Raw genomic sequence first — 17,817 nt, forward strand, 5'->3', positions numbered from 1 at the left:
CTGTATCAGACGTCTCACAACCTCCTTTAACTTCACCTCTGCACGCTGAACACGCTCTCTAGCCTCCTCGGGTACCTACACTCACATGTGCATACTTACAAACCACAGACACACATGCAGCATAAATAAAAATAAAATCCTGGCCTTTAATGCAAGCAGTATGGAGGCAGAGGCAAGCAGATCTCTGTGAGTTTGAGGCCAGCCTGGTCTATATGCAAGTTCCAGAACAGCTACAGCTATACAGAGAAACCTGTCTCAAAAACAAAATCCTTTTTAAAAATGGTAAACATAAAAAGACAAAAAGCATGGTAAATGAATTAGGCTTCAGTGACAGTGTGGCTTGTTGTCAGCATTCCTTCCAAGATCCTAGTGCTTCATCTACGCTTCCTAGAATGAAATTCCAAAGAGCCACCAACAGCTGTGTAGATAAATCTATTTCTCCCATCTGGTGCAGAAGACAAGGAGACTATTGTGGTCAATTTTATGTGCCAACTTTCCTGAGCAATGTGGCAACCAGATACTTAGTGAAACATTCCGCGTGTTTCTGTTATGATGTTTTGGAATGCAATTAACTTTTTTTTTTTTTTTTTTGGTTTTTCGAGACAGGGTTTCTCTGCGTAGCTTTGCGCCTTTCCTAGAGCTCACTTGGTAGCCCAGGCTGGCCTTGAACTCACAGTGATCCGCCTGGCTCTGCCTCCCGAGTGCTGGGATTAAAGGCGTGCGCCACCACCGCCCGGCGCAATTAACTTTTAAATGAATAGAATAAGTAAAGCAAATTGCCCTCCCTAATGTGAGTGGGCCTTATCCAATCAGTTGAAAGCCTAAATAGAACCAAAATGTTGACCTTCCTCCAAATAAGAGAATGTTTACTAGTTGATGTCCTTTGACATGGGATATCATTTGTGTCCTGCCATCCAACTCAGGCTGAAATATAAGACCTTTATATTGCTTGCCAGCCTTTGGGGTGTAACTACATTTATCAATTCTCATGGCTCTCAGGCCTTCAGACCCTAATGGGTCTCCGGCTTGCCAATTCACTCTGCAGATCTTAAGACTTCTCAATTTCCATAATAATAAAATTTCAATAGGTACTTGATAGATATGTATACAGATACATACGTACACATTTGTGTGTGTGTACATACACATCCTTTTAGATTTGTTTCTCTAGAGAACCCCAACTAACACAAGATGATTATTTTTTTTAAAGATGTATTTATTATGTATAGTGTTCTGCCTGCATGTACACCTGCAGGCCAGAAGGGGGCACCAGATCTCATTACAGGTGGTTGTGAGCCACCATGTGGTTGCTGGGAATTGAACTCAGGACCTTTGCAAGAGCAGTTAGTGCTCTTAACCGCTGAGCCATCTCCCCAGCCCCACACAATATTATTTAAAGAGACAGGTTCATGGCTAAATGATGCACTGGGAATTATACATTGCACATAGTAGTCACTCAATAGAAGGTATCTATTCTCAGTTATTATTAGGCAATTGATTGTCAGAGTAATTCACATAGAGTCAATCAGCTCTGAAAATTGAGGTTAGATGTTAGATTTATGAATCCTTTGCTAGATGCTGAAATAAAGCAGTCAGGATCTAAGTCCTTAAGATCTTTTATACAGCCTGGTCTACAGAGTGAGATCCAGGATAGGCACCAAAACCACACAGAGAAACCCTGTCTGGGGGTGGGGGGAGACCTTTTATAGACTGTGAGCTCCTAAGAACAGGTTGTATCTTAATCTTTGCATCCTCAGCATTTAGTCCAGGATGGGTTTATGGCAATATGTGTCTGGTGAACCACTTAGAGATGGGTGTTTGTTGGTGTTGTCATTTTGTTCTGTTTGAGACAGGGTATCATGCATTCCAGTCTTGCCCTGAACTTGCTCTGTAGTGAGGATGACCTTTCATTTCCTCTTTTCTCTTCATTCTCCTGCATATAATCCATTGCTATAACATATTTCTTTTTTGCACCTCCATAGGTGGCACAATAGAGATATAGGAATGGGTGCGTGTACCCAGAATACAGACTCGGGCATAATCCTGCCTCTGTCATTTATCCAGTGTGTGTGTGTGTGTGTGTGTGTGTGTGTGTGTGTGTGTGTGTGTGTGTTTAAAGAGTGGTGGAATTTTAGGAGACTTCCACGTTTGGCTAAAATATAAACAGAGAAAACTGGTGAGAAAAGAGATTTGAGAGACCTGACAGAGTCAAACTGTGAAGTACAGATCAAAGGGCTGGAGAGGCTTTGATTAATTAGGAGCAGTGAAGAGTAAAATAGTGGAGGAGAAAGTGGAGACAGAGTCTGGCAGGAAGAGTAAGGTGCTGATTTAAGCGAGATACAGAGGTATCAATACAAGAATTGCTACAGGTAAAATAGGAGGACTTTGGTGTTAGGTTAGGTATGAGCAATGAAGGACATTCTGAGTTATACTCTGAGGTAAGTATTAAGTATCATCTTCAAGTAGGTAGTAGATAAGCCAGTTTGAGTCAGTGGGATGACTCAGTAGGTAAAGGTGCTTGCTGCCAAGTCTGACAACCTGAGTTCCATCCCTGGGTCCCACATCGTGTGAGGAGGGAACTGATTCCTTCAAGTTGTCCTCTGACACTGTGTCATGTACATTTGTGAGCATGCTCATGCGCGCGCACACACACACACACACAAATAATTGTAACCAAAATATCTTTAAATTTAACTTTGGATTTTAAAAAAGAGGGAGAGTTCAAATTCATTACTGGCCACATAATGAATTTGGACCCATCCTGAACTACATGAGACCATGTATCAAAAAAAAAAAAAGTAAAAGAAAGAAAACCAATTGTACAAATATCTTCTCTTTCTTACTCTATTACGCACTACTCTTCATGTTGCCACCAGGGTGATTTCTAAACACAAATGTAACTATGCTACATCTTGGCCCAAAATTGTCTAATGACTCCCAACATTTATAGCAATGCTATCCAACAGAAAACTATGTTATATATGCTGAGCCCACCAGGTATCTACCAGCCACACACAGCTACCGAGCACTTGAAATGTGAATGAGGGACTGGATTCCTAACTTAACCTAAGTTTAATGTAAATGTAAATATCAAGTGGATTCCTATGGTAGGTTATATTATCAAATCCAAACACCTAAATATATATGCCAAGTCCCAGAAAGACATTTTCATATATCTATAACCAGAAATTTTGTACATATCCATCATTTTTTGAGATATTGACTTACTTGTGTCTGGTCTTTAAGATTTAAGATTTGGGCTGGAAATGTAATTCAGTTGGTGGAATGCTTACCTAGCATGCACAAAGTCCTGGATTTTGTCCCCAGCACCACATAGGTGAGATATAGGGACACATATCTGTAATCCCAGTACTCAGGAAGTAGAGGCAAGAAAATCAGACACTCAAGGTCATCCTCAATACACAGCAAGTTCCAGGCCAGCTTGGGATACATGAGACCTTGTCTCCAAAAAATAAATGAATGAAAGGGCTAGCAGGATAGCTCAGTGAGTAAAGGCACTTGATGCCAAACCTGACAACCTGAGTTTGAGCCCCAGAATCCATGTGGTAGGACAGAGCGGGAATCTGAAAAGTTGTCCTCTGACCTTTACACACACACACACACACACACACACACACACACACACACACGCACGCACGCACGCACGCGAGAGAGAGAGAGAGAGAGAGAGAGAGAGAGAGAGAGAGAGAGACAGAGACAGAGACAGAGAGACAGAGAGAGAGACAGAGACAGAGAGACAGAGACAGACAGAGAGACAGAGAGAGACAGAGACAGAGAGAGAGAGACAGAGAGAATAGTACATGTATTCCCTTCCCCACATATGTACATAGAAAATTTAAAGGAATAAATATATAAATAAAAATGAAGGCTTTCAGCCAGGCAGTGGCAAAAGCCTTTAATCTCAGCACTTGGGAGGCAGAGGCAGGTGGATCTCTGTGAGTTCAAGGCCAGCCTGGTCTACAGAGCCTGGTCTTAGCCAGAGCTGTTACACACAGAAACCCTGTCTCAAAAAATATTTTTTTCTTGGGTAATCAAGACAACATAGGCCATTTTCCATGAATCTGTATACTTATCAAGTTTTGTTTCCCACACTTTTCAACACAAATACTATTCCTCACCCCAAAGAAAATCTTACAGTTTTCCAAGCATAATATACTCTGTCACTTCTCCCTGCCTTTTCCTACAATTTCCTCTGCCAAGATAACATTTCTGTACTCATGTACCTGAAAAATTCCCACTCCTCTTTCAAAACACAAGTCAGAGGCTGTCTTTCCTAGCTATCATCTTACAGCCATTTCCCAAGACTGGTGTGGTCCCTGCTCCACCCTTTCAGTCCTTTCCCCACGTCTCTACCACAGGGTACTGTTCATCTGTGTATCTTCTCCATTGGATTGTGAGCAGTTTTCGAGGAAGACTAGTCTTCATGTTCATAGTGTCTTTAGCACTTGCCACCGGCCACGGAGCATAATGAGGCTTCAATAAATGTTGAATAGAATTACATATATGTGACTATTTTAAAGTTCTTAGCTATAACTAAAGGTTTTAGATTTTCCCAGGAACTTCAATCATATGCAGACACAAAAGTTATGAGACTGGGGATATAGTTCAATGGTATATCACTAGCCTAGCATATGCAAGGCCCTGGATTCCATTCCCAGCACATACCAAAAAGAGGCCTTTCTGGATTTATTTTTACAAGCTAGCTTTCCTTTAAAAGGTCCTTTTAAAAATAAACCTGCTCTGGTCCTCAGCACAACCACATCAGAGAAAGCCTTGGGGAACAAAGAACAAAGGGAAGCCCTTTAAAAGATGATGTTTCATCTCAAGTGAAACGTCCTCTAAAGCAGTAATTCTATGGCCACCTACAATAAAAAAAAAAAAAGTCTGCAATGGTACCCTAAAGCTCTAATTTATGGCTTTAGTGAAGATATATTAAGTTACCTCCAACTACAAACAAGATTATCTTCAGTAAGGCTTTTCTGCTTCTATATTTTGGCACAAAGGAAACCACACTTAAAAAGAAAATGTCTATATAAAAGCCCAGAGATGGGAAGAGAGCTGGCTACCTAGGAAAAGCCAGAAAGAGAAGCACTAGCTGGCCAGCCCCTGCTTTACCAGCGGGTTTCTGGTTGTTCAGGTTATGGCTGGGTGATGGTAATGACTCCACCCTGGAGAGAGAACCAAATGATGAAAGAGGCTGCAAGAGGGAAGCTTCAGCAGTGGGCTCATAGGAACTGGTCAAGAGAAAGGGGTGCAGAGGATCGCTAGCGTGGAAGTTCCCTATGCACCTCAGAGAATGTCTTCCTGGACAACCAGAACCCGAGTTCTGGTTGATCAGTTCAGCCTCCAGTGTGAGGGCACTGAGAGTCTCTGCCACAAGGAGCTCCTCCAGCAGAGGGATACTAGGTCCAGGGCACCTGAGAGGCTATCTCTATCTACTTTCCGCCCGCCTGGCTCGGGCGGTCCTGCACTAAACCACTGGTTGCACCTTACACATTACAACAGAAGGAAATTTTTCTTGCTGAGGGTGGCGGCTCATGCTTTTAACCCCAGCATTTGAAAGGCAGAGAGGCAGGTAGATTGCTGTGAATTTGGAGCAAACCTAATCTACATAGTGAGTTCCATGCCAATGAAAATATTTCTTGCAAACAAAAAGGAATCCTTTGTATTGCTGCTATCTAAGGCCCCAAAGCCACATATATACTGAAAATTAGAAGCATAAAAGTCATTATCATAACTAGGCATGGTGGTGCACACCTTTAATCCCAGAATTCAGAGGCAAAGGCAAGCTGAGCTCTGAGTTTGAGGCTAGCCTAGTCTACAGAGTGAATTCCAGGACAGTCAGGGATACACAGAGAAACCCTGTCTTGAAAAAAACAAAAACAAAAAAGTCATTATCATACTACAGCAAACCACCCAGAGCCTCCAGCATATATCACCTGTGTGACAGCCTAAGACTAGAAGTCACAGGTACTCTGTGCTCAAGTGTGTGTTTCTGAGGATGCAATCCAGAGCTTTGTGTATGCTATGCAAGCATTCTACCTGACAGTCCACTGCTTAGTACTTAATTAGGAAACATAGAAATTGTGACACAGTCACCCAAGGAATACTTCGTCCCATGACCTCAATTAAAATGATAAGCAGTATACATCAAAAACACACAAAATCAGTTTGTCCCATTGTTTTAAACAGGAAAAATAAAAGGGTGACAAAGGTTATTAGTATTGTTTCCATTAATGGAATAATATTTTATTTTTTTCCATCGCTTTTCATAATTTCCCAACTTCCTAGAATATGCCCGTACGTTCATAACCAGAAAATATACATCTATGAAGTTCAAACGTGTCAAGCCACACCTGGCGTTGCCAATTCATCTGGGAGTTGCAACGCGGAGATGACTCATCTTAAAGTAGAGGGAGCGAGACAACAGGCTTTTACTAGTCTGGGTTTGAGGGGGAGGGACAGTCCCTGGTCACAGTGGAGACTGATCTGCTCAGCTGGAGTCCAACCCGGAAGCGCTGACGGTGGCACAACACCGGGCAAAATCCAGCCTTTGAGGCGGATGATAACGTGGCAGCTGCACCCTTGCACCGCTCAGCTGGACAAGCCCACCCTCCGCGCCCTCATCCCTACAAGGCTGGCTCCTCCCCGCTTCTCCATTGGTCCATTGAAGCTCAATTAGCCTCCGAAGGCCCGCCCCTCTAGGGAAGGGAGGGGCCGCCGCCTTGTCTGGGACTTGAGGTGGCCATGCTGAGTGTGGCCGGCAGAAGTGGGTGGGGCAGTTCTTTCTAACTGATGCAGACTCTGCCCCGGCTTCTTCTTGGCCACAGCTCTCGGTACCCAAGGAAAGAGGTGATTTACCACCAAAATCATGGTTAACTGGGAGCTAATGTTCATACGAAGTGCACGCCTCTGGTACTGCCCCTGGAGGCCAGTGGGTTTTAGTTTTTAGAGATGATGTCATCCCAAAGCCTCTTCGAGGTCCTAGTGCCCACTCAAAATTAGAGCTCTTTAGAGATGGGGCAATTAAATAATTCGTTATTCAAAGCCAGAGAGCCTAAAAGTTTATAATAAAACCAATCAGTGCAAGATGCGCCAAAGTGGACCCTTCTTTGTTGTAGGGTTTATACAACTTTGAGACTACCAATTCTAAGCATCTTGCCTCCAGCCGTGGACAGACAGACAGACGGACGGACGGACGGGAACACACACACACACACACTTAAAATATATGTAAAATTTTCCATTTTAAGCATAGCATTCAAAATGTTACGCAACCATTACCATAATATACTTTAATTTTTTTCAATCACTGCAAACAGAATCTCTATAACCATTAAACACTAGCTCCCCACTAGTCTTTTTATCTAGCTCCTGATAATCTTCAATTTGTGCCTCCAAGAATTTACTTACAGTAGATATTTTATATGAAGACTAATCTCTAGTTTATTCACCTCGCATCATTTTTTTCAAGATTAATCCATGCAATATGTCAACACTTTATTCAATTTTATGGCTGAACAATATTCCCTTCTATGGATATATCTCTATTTGTTTTTTTTCTTTTTCTTTCCCTTTAGGATCCGATCTCATGTAGCTCAGGCTGCCCTAGTACTTGCTGTGTAGCCAAGGATGACCAGGAAACCCTAATGCTCCTGCTGGGATTACAGGCATGCATCACTATGTTACCAATATTTGTTTATCCATTCATCTGTTGATGGACTCTTAGGTGGTTTCTGCCTGTTGACTATTGTGAACAATGTGTACAGATTTTTTTATAATTTATTTAACTTTATTTTATGTGCATTGGTACAAAGGTGTCAGAACCCCTGGAACTAGAGTTACAGGCAGTTGTGAGCTGCTATGTGGGTGCTGGGAACTGAACCCGGGTCCTCTGGAAGAGCAGCCAGTGCTCTTAACCACTGAGCTATCTCTCCAGCTCCATGTACAGATATTTTTTTGACAGACATTTCCCCCTCATCCTTGCCAATGCTTTATTTTTAGTTTTTAAAGCCACCCTAGTATTTTGAATGCTATCTTATGGTTTTAGTTAGCATTTCCCTGATGATTAGCAATGTTGAACATCTTTTCAGGCACTTATTGAACATTTACATATCTTCTCTGAAGAAATGTCTGTGTAAGGCCTTTGACTGTATTTTTTTCAATTTTATGTTTGTGTATGATGTATGTTTGCATATTTGTGTATCTAAATGTGGGCATGTGCCATGGCATGTGTGTGTGTGGAGGTCAGAAAAGAACTTTGGGTGTTGGTCCTTATCTTCTACCTTGTTTGAGATATTATGATCTGTAGATGCAGAGATCATGCATATAACTGATTTCATGTAGCATCCCAAAAACTTAGTAAGATATGCTTGAATAGTAATTCCCTTCTCCATAAGAATAAAATTTATGTTATAATTTAATGAGTTTTCTCTTTGCATTTCATGACGGCTAAAGCCCAAAAGATGAACCACTGTTGATAATAAGCATTTTTACTACTATTCAATATCAGCTTGGAGATGAGTGCTTAAATGTAGGCTGGAGATGGAAATTCTGGAGTCATCAGTGAGTCAGTGGCAGTTATAGTAATAAGGATAAATGGTAATCATGTAGGTAGAGGGTAGGCTAAGAAAGACAGGATGGTCTCCTATAGAACATCTTTTTTTTGTTGTTGTTGTTGTTGTTTTGAGACAGGGTTTCTCTGTGTAGTTTTGGTGCCTGTCCTGGATCTCGATCTGTAGACCAGGCTGGCCTCGAACTCACAGAGATCCTCCTGGCTCTGCCTCCCGAGTGCTGGGATTAAAGATGTGTACCACTTCCTCCTGGCGAACATCTTTTTTAGAGGCTCTCTGCATTGCCTTGAACTCCTGACTTCTAGTGATCCTTCACCCTCAGCCTCCCAAGTTAGATCTACGGGTGCATGCTACTGTACCTGGCTGCTACCCCACATCTAAGAACATTAAGAGGGGGCTGGAGAGATGGCTCAGCAGTTAAGCATTGGCTTCTCTTACAGAGGACTGGGGTGGAAGTCCCAGAACCCACACAGTGGCTCGTAACTGTCTATTACTCCAGTCCCAGAGGATCTGAGTCCTTTTCTGTCCTCTGTAGACACAAGGTATGCACATGGTACATAGGCATACATACATACATACAAGACTCTCATACACACAAAATGAAATAAAATAATTTTTAAAAAAGAATAGTCTGAGAAAAAGTAATTGGGAAGAAATTGCAAGATATTAGGGGTAAAGTCAAGAGAGAAAAATGGTGACAAGAAAGCCACAGAAGGACAAAATGTCAAAAAGAAAGATATATCAAATATAGTTGAGCCAAGGACTGAAAAGCATGCCTTTATCTGCTACCAGAATATATAATCCCCCTCAAAACTGACTTAGCGATGCAAAGGGTCCCAGAGTTCCTTTAATTATCTTTTCAAGAGTTGTTGGGGATCATTAAATTCCATTAAATTCTTAACAGGAGGCAAAATAAGAGCACAAGCATAGCAAATTACTATTGATTTACAATCACACGAAAAAGCAAATCTGGAAATATAAATTATATAATTATTATTTTAATTATTTTTGTTTTTCTGTGACAGTGTTACATGTAGCCTAGACTTGCTCAAATTCAAAATACAGCCATGGCTAACCATGAACTCTTGATCTTCCTGAGTGTGTATGAGTGTGAGTGTGAGTGTGTGTGTGTGTGTGTGTGTGTGTGTGTACGTGTATGTGTGACAGGACTCAACAACAAAGAGACTAGCAATGCATTTCAAATGGTCAAAGCTGTGACCATGATTCAATAACTGAAGCATGAGGTCCTGGGTTTGGATCTCCAAACACCACACAAAATAGGATGTCTGTAATATAGAGCTCCTACAGTGAGATGGGGTGGAAACAGAAAAAACCCTGAAGCTCGAGGGCCAGCTAGTCTGGTGTACAACAGTGAGCAACAAGAGACAATAAGCAGATGCAATAAAGCTATCAAATGGCTCTTCCTCTATATTCATTTTAGTGTCACATTTAGTTGACTTTTTTCACATTTGTCATACCAGTAGACTGACGTACACTCAAGAACAAGGGCCAGGTCTTTTTCTCTTTGCTGTCTCTAGTGCAAACAGGAGTGTTAGTAGACAGCGATCAAAGTGTTTGTAGAATGAATAAGTGAATAACTACATATTTCAGGGCACAGCCTCATGTTGGAAATCAAGCTGATAGGTTTAGCAGAGTGAACACTGGTGCTGGGCTGCCAAGAGGTCTTTTCTTTTTCTCTTTTTCTCGTGATACAGTCACAGTTTTGTGGCAACAACCCATCTTTCTCCAGTCTCCACATACTGCTCTTGCAGTGATATTTGAAGGATAGACACATGACCTAATCTAGCCAATGAGATGTAATAGGGAGTTTCCTAGGGGGAGCTAGGAAATGTTTTCCTTAGAGATATAGAGGTTTTTCCTTTCTCTGGACTGGATAGTACTTTATTGTTTCAACTTGAGCTACGTCAATCATCTTGCTAGAACCTAACATCCAAGTCAGAATTCTGAGGAAGGCAAGCAGAAAGACAGAAAGATAGAAGATCTTGATCCTTATCAACATGGCTAAGGGTCATTAATCACCCCTGGAGTTCTCCTAGCCTGAGACTTGTGATTAACCCTATTCTTCACACCATTTAGAGTTAAGTGTTCTGTTTCTTCCAGATGAAAAGCTCCCACCAGGAGGTTCATGAATGGATTATATGTGTGTATGGGAAAGAGGGAGCTCTGTGTGTGTGTGTGTGTGTGTGTGTGTGTGTGTGTGTGTGTGTGTGTCCCGTCATTAAAAGTCTCTGGAGGTCAGGCATGGTAACACATGGCTTTAATGCCAGCACTCAGGAGGCAGAGGCAGGCAGATCTCTTTAAGTTTAAGTCAGCCTAGTCTACATAGCAAGTTGCAGGCCAGCCAGGGTTACATAATGAGACCCTTTCTCAAAAAATAAAAAATGACCAGGCAGTGGTGGCACATGCCTTTAATTCTAGCACTCGGGAGGCAGAGTCAAGCGGTTGTCTGTGAGTTCGAGGCCAGGCTGGTCTACAGAGCGAGATCCAGGACAGGCACTAAAAATTACACAGAGAAACCCTGTCCCAAAAGATTTAAAAAGAAAAAAATGTGTTAAGAGAAGAAGGCCTCTTTCTGTTTATGGAAAAGCCCATTCATGGAGCTCTCTGCCTTCTAACAGTACAGAAGTAACAACAAAACACCCAGAGCATGTGAGAGGACTCAGACAGTGCTGTGTGCAAAGTAATACCACAAATAAGGTATGTGTGCAAAGGCTGTGTGCAAAGCAAATAAGTCTGTGTAAGGAGACTTAGCAATTATCTTCCCTTTTGATTTCTTAAACTCCACTTTTATATTACCTATTGTTATTATTGTTCTTGAGAAAGGGTCTCCCTATGTAGACCTGGCTATCCTCAGAACTTGCTATTTAGATCAGGTTGGCCTCAAACTCACAGAGATCCACCTGCCTCTGCTTCCTGAATGCTGTGATTAAAAGTGTGTGTCACCACATCCAGCCCACACTCTGACTTTGACAGTCTCAAACCAGGACAACAGAAATAGCAGCTATATGTCAAGTGAAGCCAGGAAGACAGAAAGTAGGATCAGTGAGATGAAAATATCTTATTTTGACTGCATTTTCGGCCTGACGTGAGAATTCTCTAACACGGCACCTGGTGTTTCACACTCATGATCCTTTCTGGGCCTCTCTTAGCCAGTTGGCCTGCTTCATGTTATTTTCCCCTTCAGTAGTTACTAACACTCTAGTTAGTTAGTTACTTTTGCTTAGTCTTTGTTTCTCAATGTAAAATATTATGGCTCTTGGGTAAAAAATCAGAGCCTGAGTTTGCAATTGAATTATTATTTTTTAACTGAAATAGTTTCAGAAAAGGAATGAGGTGGAAATATCTTTAATTCATCACCTTAGAACTGAAACTTTGTTCAGATTTTTCTCCAAGATGTTGTTGCTCATTACGTCATTGGATAGTTCGAGCTGATTTCTATAATGATTTTGATGCCTTATTCATTCATCTATTTAGTTAGTTTTGAGATAGGGTCTTACTGTCTAGCCCTAGCTGGCTTAGAACTCACTTTATATACACCAGAGTGGTCTTTAATTCACAAATATATGTAAAGGCTTGCACCACCATTTGTGGCCTACCTTTTGATTTTTATGTAATATAATAACATCCTAATTTGTGCTGTTCAAATGCGTGTGCGCATGCACATGCACAGACAGGCAGGTTCTCTTGGCTTCTTTGCAAGCTGCCGTTTGCCTGCTGGTATTTCAGTGCGGCAGGGCTGTTCTGAGTTTCTTGTCCTGAGATGCTGTGTTCTTTCTATAAACAGCAGTGAAAGCAGTTGTTCTCTTCCATTGCGAGGGTGAGTATCTCTTCGTAGCAGGTGGAGTGATTCATTCTCCTGGATGTCTTAGAGGAGATTTTATTTGTGGGGGAGAGAACAGGGAGAGGAAGGCTCCAGCAATGTGTCAAGTTTTACACATTCTGGCCCTAGTATAATGAGGAGCAAGATCTTTCCCTGCCGAAATGGCAAAACCTGGAAGCAACACCCCACTTCTCAGGCTTGAAAAACCACATTATTCATAACATGGCCATGATTCACATGAACAGAACAAAATTGAATTATCAAAAATAGATTCTGTAGATCAATCTGTAGCAGAAATATCTTCTTAGCTGTGGGTTGGCTATAATTACAGGGAAGGTCATTCATTTAAGTTCTATCACCCTTTCCTTCACTTTGACTAAATAATCTGTTAAAAAATGTTTTAAAAAAATTTTTATGGCCATGGGTATTTTGCCTGCATATGTATCAGTGCACCACTTGCATGCCTTATGCCTGGGGAGGCCAGAAGAGGACACCAGATACCTTGGAACTGGAGTTACAGACAGTTGTGAGGGGCCATGTGAGTACTGGAAATTGAACCCAGGTCCTTTGGAAAAGCAGCCAGTGCTCTTAACTGCTAAGCCCAGCTCTCCAACTCCCACTAAATAATCTTTATTCTTGTCTCATGGTACATAATTATAGGTTACTCTACAGGTCAATATACTTGAAAAAGAGGGTGGTTTCTTTTTCCCTCTATGGGGCTTCTGTCTGTTTGTTTGGATGCTAGAGGTTGAACCCAGGGCCTTGTGTATGCTAATTACTGACAAAAGGTTTTAATATAAGGTACTCTTTTTTTCTGTATGGTCCTTTTGAAATGAGACAACTTAAACACACTTTATATAGTAATTGGTACTCTTTTAATTGGCCTCCTTGAGTTATTGAGCATCCTTCATTTTTATGCTATTTATTGAACCACTATTATTTTTTAGCAATGATTACCACTGTAGAGTGGGTTGGATGGCCATCACATTTGATGGAATTTGAATTCCTGCCAGAGCTATTATTATTTGTTTCAAATACGAGCAATGTGGTTCCAGTCCTTTTACCTGGACATTTTTTCTCTTTCTATTGATTTCCTGCCTCTATAAGAGCAATAAATCTTTTTTAGGGAGTAGTAAACAGGAAAAGGCAGTTCCATCTTGATAACTACTACTATGGTATAGCTATGTACACAACATCACAGGCATAACATTCAAGAAACTGTTAGGGCTTTGAGAATCTAAAGATGACAATTTCATCTCTCATAATACAAAGAAATGTAAAGTATCTATACACCATAAAGACATTGTCAATTATAAGGACATTTATCATTTTACTAAAAAGAAATTCAGAGAAAGGCAAGTTCCAGACTTGATACATTGGCTCAGGATCCCTCTGGCCTCCCTGATTAGCTGTCATCAGTGGGCTGATGTTTTACACTCACAGTTACGTACGAATGTTCACAAAAACAGTATTAACTATAACTATCGATTTCTTGAACAGTCATATGCAAAGGCAGAAAAAGGGCAGGTTTTCTTCAACTGCACCTTTTTATTAAGGAATAAATTTTTGTCTTAAAACCCTCTAGGTCATCTCCTTCATTTCTGATTGCTTCAGACTGTGTCATGTGCCTGTCCCTTAGCTGAAGGAAAGTATGTGTGTTTTGTTCATTCTCAGGTGGGCAATTAACAGTGTCTACCATAGAGAATAATACAAGATCACTGGGTGTGGAAGTACATGCCTCTAGTCCTAGCACTTGGCAGACTGAGCAGGAAGATCAGGAGTTCCAGGCTTGCCTGGGCTACACAGAAAGACCCTGTTTCAAAAAGAGAAATCACAGACCTCTTTCAAGAAAAGTTTTAGCTGACATGGCAGCACAGGCCTTAATTCCCAGCACTTGTGAGGCAGGGGTAGGTGGAGCTCTGAGTTCAAAGCCAGCCTGGACTACATAGTGAGTTCCAGGACAGCCAGAACTACATAAAGAGACCCTGTCTCAAAAACAACAACAAAAATAAAAAAAGAAAGGAAGGAAGGAAGGAAGACAGACAGACAGATGGTGTGGAGGAAGAAAAAGAAAATTTCTCTCTGGGTGAAGAAAGTGAGTTACATTTTTATTACAATTTCTATATAAGATTCCTGGACATACTTACAGGTCTCAGATTACAGTTCTCCAAGAATAAACATATAAAAATAAAAGATACAAAATACAGACCTCTAACTCCTTCTTCTCAGAAGTAATTTTCTAAGTGTTGAACCCTGTAGCACTTACTCTGCACACAGGCACCTCTTAGACTGTTAAGATGTCTATGGCTAGGGGCGGTGGTGGCGCACGCCTTTAATCCCAGCACTTGGGAGGCAGAGGCAGGCGGATCTCTGCGAGTTCGAGGCCAGCCTGGGCTACCAAGTGAGTTCCAGGAAAGGCGCAAAGCTACGCAGAGAAACCCTGTCTCGAAAAACCAAAAAAAAAAAAAAAAAAAAAGATGTCTATGGCCAGCAAGATGGCTGAGGAGGTAAAAGTCCTTGCCATGAGAAGTCTGGCAACTTGAGTTAAATCCCTGAGACCCACAGTGGAAGGAGAGAATTATCTCCTGAAAGTTGTGCTCCACACATGCACAATAACAAAAATAATTTTTTTTAAAAAAGATCTCTGTCTGGGCATTGTGGTGCACACCTTTAATCCCAGCATCCAGGAAGCAGAAGCAGGTGGATCTCCGTAATTTTTTTTTTTTTTTTTGGTTTTTCGAGACAGGGTTTCTCTGTGTAGCTTTGCGCCTTTCCTGGAGCTCACTCGGTAGCCCAGGCTGGCCTCGAACTCACAGAGATCCGCCTGGCTCTGCCTCCCGAGTGCTGGGATTAAAGGCGTGCGCCACCAACGCCCGGCTGGATCTCCGTAATTTTGAGGCCAGTTTGATCTACATAGTGAGTTTTAGGCCAGCTAAGGCTACCCAGTGAGGCTCTGCTTTAAAGAAACAAACACCAAGGCTGGAGAGATGGCTCAGAGGTTAAGAGCACTGGCTGCTCTTCCAGAGGACTTGAGTTCAATTCCCAGCAATCACATGGTGGCTCACAACCATCTGTAATGAGATCTGGTGCCCTCTTCTGGTGTGCAGGTATACATGGCAGGCAGAACACTGGACACATAATAAATCTTCAACAAAAAAAGAAAAAAGAAAAAGAAAGGAAAAGAAAAAGAAAGAAAGAAACAAAAACTAAATTTAAATATAGAAAGAAAGATCTCTGCAGATAGGTTAAGGATACTCTTGACCCTAGGTTCAATTCCCCATACTCAGATCTCTGAAGGCAAAATCTGTGATTTACATGCATCAATGTAAAATGAAAGTCTAGCCGGATGCACCTGAGTCCCATCTCCTTTAGAGTGATGCATTATTGCTTGAATTTTGGTTCAGCCAGGACAACACTGTGAGATCCAGGAAGATAGAGAAAGGGGACAAAAAGAGTGGCATCAACTTTTAAAATATTTGAGGTCAGGATTCTATTATACCAGCCCTCTCTTCCTAACAGCCCAGCTGTCCAGGTGACTACAGAAACAAAGCAGCAGGAAGGAATTGATTCATAAAGTTCTGGAGGAAGTACAAAGCACTTAGACTCCTCAGATGTTACTCTAAAGGCTATTTAAGGAAACAAAGAAAACCTGGTACTTGTCAGTTTTGTTTTACAAAAGCATTTGAGAAGGAGTTTCTTGTTACTAACTGTTCTTTGTGTGCTAGGATTCTGGGTTACTGTTGGGGGTGTCCTATCTAACCTGCCAAGCTACTTGTAAAATCAAAACAACAACTTCAGTTTCTCCCTCTTCCTCTTCTTCTTTTGAGACAGTGTCTTCTGCTGAAATTTAGGCCCACCTAATATTAATCATGTAACCCAGGCTTGACCTCCTGTTGGGATTATATCAAGAACAACCAGACTTGACTAGTTTTGTTTTTTAAAGGTTTTGCCAGGTAGTCCAGGGTGGTCTTAAACTCTCCATCATCCAGTACCAGCCACTAGAGTGCTGGGATTAAAGGTGTGAGCCATTCATGTGATTTAAAATATTTTTAAAACTCAAATATCTATGTTATGACTCAGTTTTTACTTTTTCATTTTAGATATATATTAAAAAGCCTGCCACTTGCCAGGTGGTGTGGCGCACTCCTTTAATCCCAGAACTAAGGAGGCAGAGGCAGGTGGATCTCTGTGAGTTCGAGGCCAACCTGGTCTACAGAGTGAGTTCCAGGACAGCCAGGACTACAAAGAGAAACCCTGTCCCTAAAAAACAAAAACAAAAAATCCTGCCTCTTGGTTGAGAGGAACTGCCCGGAAGTAATTCTTTTTATTTTTAATTCTTTATTATTGATTGCTTGATTTGGTGCTAGGGTTGAACCTAATGCTTTAAGCATGCTAAGGAAGTGCTCTATCCTGAGCTATTCCCAGCTCCAGACAGTACATTTTGGCAGAGAAGGTTCTAAGATATAGTCCTGTCCTTGATAGGTCAGAATAGATGACACTTTCAGAACTTCTTTTCTCTCTAAATTTATTTTTGGTCAGCCAGACATCCTGCATTTGGAAAGGTTCTTGCTTGGCCTTGTCATTAACATGTATTAGATACTATACATAGACTTTTTAAAATTAAAACCTGAGATTTTGATATGTTTTTAACTTCAACACTTTTATTTAATTTTTAAATTCATAATTTACTCTGTTTCTGTCTGATACTGTTTTCAGGGATTCCATTTTGATGAAACTTACATTTAATTTTATTTGTTATGTAATTGTCCACATTATGCTTAGTTCACGTTTTCTTATGGCATTCACCATTATCCTATTGGATCGTGAATCAGGTTGACAATCTGCAGAAAAATGGAAATGTTTCGAATGGCTAATTTAAGGGAGGCCCACTCAAGCATATGCAGAGGTCCTGCTTTAAGGGGAAACGATCTATTAAACATTCCTTCCTCAGATCTGAGATCTTGTTGAGGCTCTCCACTAGTATGTTGTGTGACCTTTTCCAAAGGACCATCCCTATGTGGGCAGTCGTTTATCTGTAATATGAGGGGTTTGGTTTATATGACATCTAAACCTGTTTCTAGCATGTAGAAGATGGTCATCAAGTGACGTTACCGACACCTAAGAACACGGGCCACTCAACAGAGGATCAAGCCAACAGACACCAGGGAATTAGATGGCTTAACAATAAGGAGGTAACAGAGGTTCAAATAAGAAAACCTGGATTTCATTTTATGGCTCTATGGATTTTGCAAGTCATTTCCTCCTGCTGGGCTCCAGTTTCCTCACCCACAAAATGGAGAAGACCTGCCACTGGTAGTTATGAAACTCCACGGAGCAACGGAAGAGAATGTATATAGGAAGATGCCGAGCAAGGGATTACGT

The 17,817-nt window shown here is 41.3% G+C and overlaps 1 protein-coding gene across 1 annotated transcript in view; it reads right to left on the reverse strand.

The window, feature by feature from the left end:
• The window catches only part of Mrpl48 (mitochondrial ribosomal protein L48), a 64,964-nt gene that overhangs the window by 46,069 nt on the left and 1,078 nt on the right, over nt 1–17,817 (reverse strand). The gene's annotated exons all lie outside the window — the stretch shown is intronic.

This window comes from Peromyscus maniculatus, chromosome 1, assembly GCF_049852395.1.
Source record: "Peromyscus maniculatus bairdii isolate BWxNUB_F1_BW_parent chromosome 1, HU_Pman_BW_mat_3.1, whole genome shotgun sequence".
In the NCBI taxonomy this organism is placed as follows: domain Eukaryota; kingdom Metazoa; phylum Chordata; class Mammalia; order Rodentia; family Cricetidae; genus Peromyscus; species Peromyscus maniculatus.